Here is an 11,403-nt window from a genome sequence, read left to right on the forward strand (position 1 = left end):
TTTGCAATTATGTTAGCATAGCTGAAAACTGTTGTTCTGATTAAAGAAGCAATCAAACTGTCCTCCTTTAGACCAGTTGAGTATCTGGAGCATCAGCATTTGTGGGTTTGATTACAGGCTCAAAATGTCCAGAAAGAAAGCACTTTCTTCTGAAACTCGTCAGTCTATACTTGTTCTGAGAAATTAAGGCTATTCCATGCGAGAAATTGCCAAGAAACTGAAGATCTCGTACAACGCTGTGTACTTCTCCCTTCACAGAACAGCACAAACTGTCTCTAACCAGAATAGAAAGAAGAGTGGGAAGCACCGGTGCACAACTGAGCGAGAGGAAAAGTACATTAGAGTTTGAGAAACAGACGCCTCACAAGTCCTCAACTGGCAGCTTCATTAAATAGTACCCGCAAAACACCAGAATCAACGTCAAAGGTGAAGAGGTGACTCCGGGATGCTGGCCTTCTAGACAGAGTTGCACAGAAAAAGACATATCTCAGACTGGCCAATAAAAAGAAAAGATTAAGATGGGCAAAAGAACACAGAAACTGGACAGAGGAACTCTGCCTAAAAGGCCAGCATCCCGGAGTCGCCTCTTCACTGTTGACGTTGAGACTGGTGTTTTGCGGGTACTATTTAATGAAGCTGCCAGTTGAGGACTTTCAAAAACAAGGAAATTTCTAAGTGACCCCAAACTTTTCAACGGTAGTGTATATTTTGTGCAACTGACTTAGTTTGGCTTTATATCCAGTTTGTCTTCAAATTAATTACATATACAGTACCAGTCAAAAGCTTGGACACAACTACTCATTCAAAGATTTTTCTTTATTTTTACAATTTCCTAACTCAAAATGATGAAATAACACATTTGAAACATCTAGTAACCAAAAAAAGTGTTAAACAAATAAAATAAAAAGTAGCCACCCATTGCCTTGATGACAGTTTTGCACACTCTTGGCATTCTCTCAACCAGCTTCATGAGGTGAGGACCCTCGGAGTGTGGTGTCAGGAAAATAACCTCACACTCCACATCAACAAAAAAAAGGAGATGATCGTGGACTTCAGGAAACAGCAGAGGGAGCACCCCCCTATCCACATTAACGGGACAGTAATGGAGAGCGTGGTGAAGAAGGCGCAACAGTGCCTCTTCAACCTCAGGAGGCTGAAGAAATTTGGCTTGTCACCGAAAACACTCACAAACTCTTACAGATCGAGAGCACAATCGAGAGCATCCTGTCTGGCTGTATCACCGTCTGGTACGGCAACTGCTCCGCCCACAACTGTAAGGCTCTCTAGAGGGCAGTGAGGTCTGCTCAACGCATCACCGGGGGAAAACTACCTGCCCTCCAGGACACCTACACCATCCGATGTCACAGGAAGGCCAAAAAGATAATCAAGGACAACAACCACCCGAGCCACTGCCGGTTCACCCCGCTATCATCCAGAAGGCGAGGTCAGTACAGGTGCATCAAAGCTGGGACCGAGAGACTGAAAAACAGCTTCTATTTCAAGGCCATCAGACTGTTAAACAGCCATCACTAACATTGAGTGGCTGCTGCCAACATACTGACTCATCTCTAGCCACTTTAATAATGGAACATTCGGGTCTCCCGGGTGGCGCAGTGGTTAAGGGCACTGTACTGCAGCGCCAGCTGTGCCACCAGAGACTCTGGGTGCGACCGGGAGGTCCGTGGGGTGACGCACAATTGGCCTAGCGTCGTCCGGGTTAGGGAGGGTTTGGCCGGTAGGGAAAATCCTTGTCTCATCGCGCATCAGTGACTTCTGTGGCGGGCCGGGCGCAGTGCGCGCTAACCAAGGTTGCCAGGTGCACGGTGTTTCCTCCGACACATTGGTGTGGCTGTCTTCCGGGTTGGATGGCGCTGTGTTAAGAAGCAGTGCGGCTTGGTTGGGTTGTGTATCGCATGACTTTCAACCGTCGTCTCTCCCAAGCCCGTACAGGAGTTGTAGCGATGAGACAAGATAGTAGCTACTAAAACAATTGGATACCACAAAATTGGGGAGAAAAAGGGGTAACATTTTTACAAAATTAAATAAAACAAATAATGGAAACTTGGATGTAATAAATCACTAGTGACAAGTTTCACTAGTGACTAGTCACTTTAAACACTTTAAACAATATATAATGTTTACACACCCTACATTACTCATCTCATATGTATATGCTGTACTATATACCATCTACTGTATCTTGCCTATGCCACACGGTCTTTGCTCATCCATATATTTATATGTACATATTAATTACTTTACACTTCATAGTATAAGGTAGTTGTTGTGAAATTGTTAGATTACTTGTTAGATATTTACACTACACTTACTACACTCGTATTAACATCTGCTAACCATGTGTATGTGACCGATAACATTTGATTTGATTTGATATACTCACCTGGAATGCATTTCAATTAACCTTGTTAAAAGTTCGTGGAATATCCTTCCTTCTTAATGCAGTTATGTTGTGACATGGTAGGGTTGGAATACAGAAGACAGCCCTATTTGGTAAAAGACCATGACCATATTATGGCATAACAGCTCATGTAAGCAAAGAGAAACGATAGTCCATCATTACTTTAAGACATGAAGGTCAGTCCATATGGAACATTTCAAGAACTTTTAACGTTTCTTCAAGTGCAGTCGCAAAAACTCATCAAGCGCTATGATGAAACTGCCTCTCATGTGGACCACCACAGGAAAGGAAGACCCAAAGTTACCTGTGCTGCAGAGGATACGTTCATTAGAGTTAACTGCACCTCAGATTGCAGCCCAAATAAATTCTTCACAGAGTTCAAGTAACAGACACATCTCAACATCAACTGTTCAGAGGAGACTGCGTGAATCAGGCCTTCATAGTTGAATTGCTGCAAGGAAACCACTACTAAAGGACACCAATAATAAGAAGAGACTTCCTTGGGCCAAGAAACACGAGCAATGGACATTAGACCGGTGGAAATTTGTCCTTTGTTCTGATGAGTCCAAATATTAGGTTTTTAGTTCCAATCACCGTGTCTTTGTGAGACGCAGAGTATGTGAACGGATGATCTTCGCATGTGTGGTTCCCACCGTGAAGCATGGAGGAGGAGGTATGATGGTATGGGGGTGGTTTGCTGGTGACACTGTCAGTGATTTATTTAGAATTCAAGGCACACTTAACCAGCATAGCTCCCACAGCATTCTGCAGCCTTACGCCATCCCATCTGGTTTGAGGTTAGTGGGACTATTATTTGTTTTTCAAAAGGAAAATGACCCAACACACCTCCAGGCTGTGTAAGGGCTATTTTATCAAGAAGCAGAGTGGTGGAGTGCTGCATCAGATGAACTGGCTTCCACAATCACCTGACCTCAACCCAATTGAGATGGTTTGGAATGAGTTGGACTGCAGAGTGAAGCAAAAGCAGCCAACAAGTGCTCAGCATATATGGGAACTCCTTCAAGACTGTTGGAAAAACATTCCTCGTGAAGCTGGTTGAAGATTTAAGATGGCGCCAAAGAACATGGCTGACGTTTTAAGTTCTCCCAACCAATTGTGCAATTTTGTTATTTTTTAACTTATTTTTTTAACTTATTGTGTTGCTGCTACCATCTCTTATGACCGAAAATAACTTCTGGACATCAGCAAAGCGATGACTCACCACGGACTGGAAAAAACGTTTTCCTTTAACGAGTCCGATGAGAAGGCTATCCTGTTTTCACTGGAACAGGCCCAGATCCACGACTTTTGCGTGAAGAAAAGATAGTGGAAAAGGGGACGCAAATCGGGGATCCTTCTGAGAATCCGTAGGCGAGTGAGTAAACTCCCAATGCCTTCCAAAATTGATGACCTACTATTAAGATTATCCTACTAATGGGATATTAAAAACTGTAACATCTTATGTTTCACCGAGACGTGGCTGAACTAAGAAACGGACAATATAGAGCTCGTCGGATTTTCCATGCACCGGCAGAACATAGACGAGACCTCTGGTAAGACAAGGAGTTGGGGTGTGTGTCTTTTTGTCAATAACAGCGATGTCTAATATTAAAGAAGTCTTGAGGTATTGCTGTCGACCACACTATCTACCAAGAGAGTTCTCATCTGTATTATTCGTAGCGGTCTATTTACCACCACAAAGCGAAGCTGGCACTAAGACCGCTCTCAACCAACTCTATAAGGCCATAAGCAAAGAAGAAAATGCTCACACTGAAGTGGCGCTCCCAGTGGCTGGGGACTTTAGTGCAGGCAAACTTAAATCAGTTTTACCAAATTTTTACGAGAATGTCACATGCAACCACAGAAGAAAAAATCCTAGACCACCTTTACTCCACACACAGAGATGCATACAAAGCTCTCCCCCTCCATTTGGCAAATCTGACCATATTCTATCCTCCTGATTCCTGCTTACAAGCAAAAACTAAAGCAGGAAGTACTCGCTCAAAAGTGGTAAGATGACGCAGATGCTACACTAGAGGACTGTTTTGTTAGCACAGACTGGAATATGTTCCGGGATTCATCCAATGGCATCGGCTTCATCAATAAATGCATCGATGACGTAATCCCCACAGTGACTGTACGTACATATCCCAACCAGAAGCCATGGATTACAGGCAACATCTGCATCGAGCTAAAGGCTAGAGCTGCCGCTTTCAAGGAGTGGGAGACTAATCTGGACGCTTATAAGAAATCCTGCTCCGCCCTCAGACGAACCATCAAACAGGCAAAGCGTCAATACAGGATTAAGATTGAATCCTACTACATCGGCTCTGACGCTATTCAGATGTGGCAGGGCTTGAAAACTATTACGGACTACAAAGGGAGACCCAGACGCGAGCTGCCCAGTGACGCGAGCCTACCAGATGAGCCAAATCCCTTTTATGCTCACTTCGAGGCCAGAAACATTGAAGCATGCACGAGAGCACCAGCTGTTTTGAATGACTGTGTGATAACGCTCTCAGTAGCCGATGTGAACAAAACCTTGAAACAGGTCAACATTCACAAAGCCTCTGGACCAGACGGATTACCAGGATGTGTACTCAAAGCATGTGCGGACCAACTGGCAAGTGTCTTCTCTGACATTTTCAACCTCTCCCTGACCGAGTCTGTAATATCTAATGTTTCAAACAGACCACCATAGTCCCTGTGCCCAAGGAAGCAAAGGTAACCTCCCTAAATGATTACCACCCCGTGGCACTCACGTCATGAAGCCATGAAGTGCTTTGAAAGGCTGGTCATGGCTCACATCAACAGCATCCTATCGGACACACCCGAGACCCACTCTAAATCGCATACCGCCCCAACAGATCCACAGATGACGCAATCTCAATCGCACTCCACACTGCCCTTTCCCACCTGGACAAAAGGAACACCTATGTGAGAATGCTGTTCATCGACTACAGCTCAGCATTCAACACCATAGTGCCCACAAAGCTCATCACTAAGCTAAGGACTCTGGGACTAACAGCTCCCTCTGCAACTGGATCCTATACTTCCTGACGGGCAACACCCAGGAGGTAAGAGTAGGCAACAACACATCTGTCACGCTGATCCTCAACATTGGGGCCCATCAGGGGTGTGTACTTCAGTCTTTTGTATTTTTGCTTGAGATGGAAACATGTCAATTATTGATTTGTAGAAAAACTGTAATTAAAGCCAAACTAAGTCAGTGGCACAGATGGAACTATCCAAGCAGAAGATAAATCTCCTTCCCAACATAAGTGCCTTTGAACGGGGTATAGTAGGAGATGCCAGGCGCACCGGTTTGAGTGCGTCAAGAACGGCAACGATGCTGGGTTTTTCACCCTCAACAGTATCCCGTGTGTATCAAAAATGGTCCACCACCCAAAAGAAATCCAGCCACCTTGACACAACTGTGGGAAGCATTGGAGTCAACATGGGCCAGCATCCCTGTGGGGGGAGGGGAGGTGGGGGGGTGCAACTTAATTTAGGAATTTGCTAAACAGGGCTGGGTTGGTTAAAACCCTGGGCGGGAGACCAAATGGTTGGCTGTAGATAGATGAGCTCTCCATTAGGAGGTGCTTCCCAGCTCTGATGCTGTTTGAAAGGTACAAATTCAACATATTTTATAAAAGCTTTATAAAAAGATGTGTTACTATAATGACATAATCCTGTGGTTGAAATTTCACCATAAAACAACAGTTTACGTTGTTGACTTTTTGCAAATCCAATATATTATCCATGTCACAAATTACATTGAAACAATGTTGATTCAACCAGTTTGTGCCCAGTGGGGACTGTGGTGGTGGAATTATCTTCATCTTACATACATAGGACCAGGAAGCCCAAGAGCTCAAACACCAGACTTGCCTCGTCTTCAAATACAACAGAGGACAGCTTTTTAATAATGCATCTGCCAATGTCTGGTACCCATAATGGAGGTACCAGGCAAACAGGACAGGAAGCGATTTGGGCAAGCCGATCCCTGTGTGTCACACAAATCTAAATTGAATCTGCACCGACCGCTGGGAAGCCGCTCTCCACAAAGAAAAACAAATTAGAGTTAAATCAATGCCCTCGGAGGTACGAGGACTGAACACGAGCCATCCGTGATGAAGTCTGAGCTGAACGGTCGCTGGGTGGGTGGGCGGGGTAGACCTATTGGAAATCATTAAGAAGACACCTTGCTTTGAACTGTGGCACAGTATAAATAAAGGCCTAAGATCTCAGTTTTAACTAAAGGAAACCCCTTCACAATGGATGGAGAGAATGCAGGAAGGGAATGATTCAACACTGGGTGAGAGAGAAATAGAGAGGATTCTGGAATACGGAGAATAGGAGAGAGAGGAAGGGAAGAGAAAAGAATGAATGGCAATGCCCTGTGGTCATCAGTGTAAGAGCAGTGCCTTTTGTGCTGTATGAAATTAGAATGACTATACCTTTAAAGCTATATTAGCACTAAACTGCTCATGCCCTGAGGAGTGTCACAGTGTGTAAGCTGTCCAAAAGGATGGAGGAAAAACAGAGAAGAGATGATGAACAGGAGAGAAGGAGACTCGAGTTCCACAACAACAGAGAAAGGTAAGGAGAGAGGAAAAAGAGAGATATAAGAGCCTTATGTCTGCTGTCACATTGACTTGTGCTCTTGTCTCCTGTCAAAACAACTTGTTTGCCAACAGAGCATCTGAGAAAAATGATGAGGAAAAACAGAACAATATTTAGATGTCATAAAGTACTGCAGTATGACACATGGCAATTGGCAAGACATCAGAGAGAATTGTTTCAGGCTGCTTAATCACACTCAGCTTTAACCAGAGACTCCATTCCCAATTAGCATGTGATTAGTTGGAAAGTAAATTAATTCAAAACAGGTGTGCTCTCTTAATTTGATCACTCTGTTGTCCCAGAGAATTGTCCTGTGCAGCAGGAAATGCAAATTGTAGTGTATTCAAGGTTTGAAAAGGCTTCTAAAAGTTTGTAATTTCCCAGTTAAAATATCAGACTTGATTTATCATTTATCAACAAAAAATGAATCATTTCCTACAATTAATTAGAATCCAAGTAATATTTCACATTTCCTGTTGATGAAGGATTATTTTCCTTGTATTAGAACCTGTTCAAAATAAGATATCATATAAGTGCACAAACACATAAATTATGAAGCTTCTCAGAGTACGAGTGTTGATCTAAGTCAGTTTTGCCTTTTAGATAATTATGGATAAGATTACCTAGACAGGGAGAACCTGATACATATCAGCACTACATCTCTGAAACACTTTGTGAAAACAGGTCCTGGAGAATGAACCAAATCCAGCTCTGTGACTGAAAAAAACGGTATTTTATTCAATAGAAATAGCCAAATCTATGTGGTGTCGTATGTAAAGCTGAATGGTCCAGACAGTTCAACCCCACAGTGGAATCCAATAGAATCTCCTCTGTTTCCATCTCATTAAGTCAGGGTGATGGCATTGAACAGTAACAGCAGAATTGGAAAAACATAATGTCAGTATCCAAAGTATATGGTATTGCAAAAAGAGCTATGGATTGCATGAATTATAGATTCATCATAGCATGCAAATATCTGAGTTTCTCAAGGGGTTGGGGTATTGGGAAGGGGGAGTGAGATATATAACCAATTTGGAGATTGCTGAGATATTTATCACCCAGTATGACCTCATGGTCATGCTCCAGCCATTTGTCACAGTCTTGGTCCTTTTTTAAAATGTAACCTTTGTTCGACTAGGCAAGAACTAGGTTAACTAGGTTAAGAACAAAATCGTATTTACAATGACGGCCTATCGGGGAATAGTGGGTTAACTGCCTTGTTCAGAGGCAGAACAACAGATGTCAGCTCAGGGGATTCGACCCAGCAACCTTTCAGTGACTGGCCCAATGCTCTAACCACTAGGGTACCTGCCTTTGATACAGGAGCCCATAGCATACAAATAACCTTACATATCCATCCAACCATTCACGCGCATGCAAACACACACAATGTAACATCTCATTTTGTTTTATGTATGCATGCACTGAGGTGCTATTCTGCCTCTGGGCTGGGAGCGTATCTGGTAAAATAACCCCATCTCCTGGTCAAATTTGAGAGATTATCTGAAATACCGGGTCTCTCGCAGACATTTGTCCTCACAAGAGTAGTTTTAAACACACAAATATCCCAACATTTAACACACAAAACCATGCATACCAGGCATTATCAATATCATTGGCTAATAGTTTGTCATTCTTCGCTACTCTTGAACATGCCAATTGCACCGACATACAGTAGAAGTCGGAGGTTTACACACACTTAGGTTGGAGTCATTAAAACTTGTTTTTTTACCACTCCACACATTTCTTGTCGGTTAGGACATCTACTTTGTGCATGAGACAAGTCATTTATTATTTCGCTTATAATTCACTGTATCACAATTCCAGTGGATCAGAAGTTTACATACACTAAGTTGACTGTGCCTTTAAACAGCTTTGAAAATTCCAGAAAATTATGTCATGACTTTATAAGCTTCTAATAGGCTAATTGACATAATTTGAGTCAATTGGAGGTGTACCTATGGATGTATTTCAAGGCCTACCTTCAAACTCAGTGCCTCTTTGCTTGACATCATGGGAAAATCAAAAGAAATCAGCCAATTATAGACCTCCACAAGTCTGGTTCATCCTTGGGAACAATTTCCAAACGCCATCTGTACAAACAATAGTACGCAAGTATAAACACCATGGACCCACGCAGCTGTCATACCACTCAGGAAGAAGATGCGTTATGTCTCCTAGAGATTAACGTAGATTGGTGCGAAAAGTGCAAATCAATCCCACAACAACAGCAAAGGACCCTGTGAAGATGCTGGAGGAAACAGGTACAAAAGTATCTATATCCACAGTAAAACGAGTCCTATATCCACATAACCTGAAAGGCCGCTCAGCAAGGAAGAAGCCACTGCTCCAAAACCGCCATTGCTTGGTCGCAAATGGGTCTTCCAAATGGACAATGACCCCAAGCATACTTCCAAAGTTGTGGCAAAATGTCTTAAGGACAACAAAGTCAAGGTATTGGAGTGGCCATCACAAAACCCTGACCTCAATCCTATAGAAATTGTGTGGGCAGAACGGAAAAAGCATGTGCGAGCAAAGAGGCCTTACAAACCTGACTCGGTTACACCAGCTCTGTCAGGAGGAATGGGCCAAAATTCACCCAACTTATTGTGGGAAGCTTGTCGAAGGCTACCTGAAACGTTTGACCCAAGTTAAACAATTTAAAGGCAATGCTACCAAATACTAATTGAGTGTATGTAAACTTATGACCCACTGGGAATGTGATGAAAGAATTAAATGCTGAAATAAATAATTCTCTCTGCTTTTATTCTGACATTTCACATTCTTAAAATAAAGTGGTGATCCTAACTGACCTAAAACAGGGAATTTGAACTAGGATTAAATATCAGGAATTGTGACAAACTGAGTTTAAATGTATTTGGCTAAGGTGTATGTAAACTTCCGACTTCATCTGTAGGAGTGCACAGAATTATGTTGCAGATATGTTTATGTAATGGGTCAGATCATACGGGATAAATTCACCCCTCAGCTTGAAATGCTGCCAGTGCAGTGACGATTTTAGCATGTCAATCTTGGTGGGGCAAACTGAACAACAAAACAATTAGATACATGCCAGCAAAGCCACTAAATAATACATTAATTGGACTATAACGTGACAAACGGTACCCACAAAATGTTAGGGCCTAGGGAGTCCCAACACCTTACCATCGCTACAGGAGCCTTCTGGCAGTGAAACAGTTCATTCAGCCTCATTTACAGACTTTTAAAAAACATAGCTGATATGGCTGACTTACTTAAACAAATCTGGTTTCTACTGACAATTGAGATGTACAAACTATGCGGGGACGAGCGGATAAGAGGCCATCCGTAATTTCGATTAAAACATTAATGAGCGAGCTAGGACGGACATAGTCAATACAATTATTTGTTCAGCACTTTTGAAATGTACAGAGACAGAATTCAGAACATAGGCCGTTCTTACAGTATTCTCCCTGTACACCAAGTCAGAACCGTAGGATAAATAAAGGGGGCATATAAGCAGACAATGAAAGCTCTTACAATATTCGATGATGACATTTGTCTAAAACAGGCTATAGGATACATGTGCACCACCAAGTCAGAACAGTAGGCTAAATTATGAAGGGAAAAGGGACCAAATTATTAGGGTGAGGCACATGGGCTAGCTTACTACACAACATACACTTAGTATTACTGTCTTAGTTACAGTATACATATCTCCCTGGCATATTACATAATTTATGCAACAGCACACAAGACAGTTTTGGACACCTTGTCGTGCTCACTTGAACAGGAAGGTAGCGTGGCGGTCCTTCGTGGGAAAATTTTGTCAACAACCTTTGTCATCAAAGTCTGGCATTCTCGGGATTTATGGTGCTTTCAAGACAACTGGGAACTCTGAAAAAAGCAAGGCTGAATCATGACGTTAGTGATCTTTAGGTTGGAGCTCTAGAAAGAGGCCCAAGTTCCCGACTTGGAATTCCGAGTTGGATGACCATTCAAAACATATTTTCCCAGTCGGAGCTCGTTTTTTTCAGAGTTCCCAGTTGTCTTGAACTTACTGAAGTCTGAAATTTCCCAGTTCCGAGTTTCTAGTTATTTTGAACGCTGCAGAAGTCATGCTGGATAGACAATGGCCAATGTTGAGTGTTTATCCTTTTATGCTTGGAAAAGAGACCCTTAAACCCAGACTTGGACCACACATCCACTGCACTGAATAGCAGACTAGTGATTGCGTCGCAATGCTTGCAGTTAGCCACTGATTCCTTCCAAACCACTCAATTTGCAATTTCCAACTTGTTGTGTAATGTTTATGTCCAATTGCCGATGAGCACCGATATGTTTTATCTATAATTTCTATTCATAATTTCTCTTTCTCT

Source organism: Oncorhynchus mykiss, chromosome 24, assembly GCF_057628025.1.
Source record: "Oncorhynchus mykiss isolate SJ-2025 chromosome 24, ASM5762802v1, whole genome shotgun sequence".
Lineage (NCBI taxonomy): Eukaryota > Metazoa > Chordata > Actinopteri > Salmoniformes > Salmonidae > Oncorhynchus > Oncorhynchus mykiss.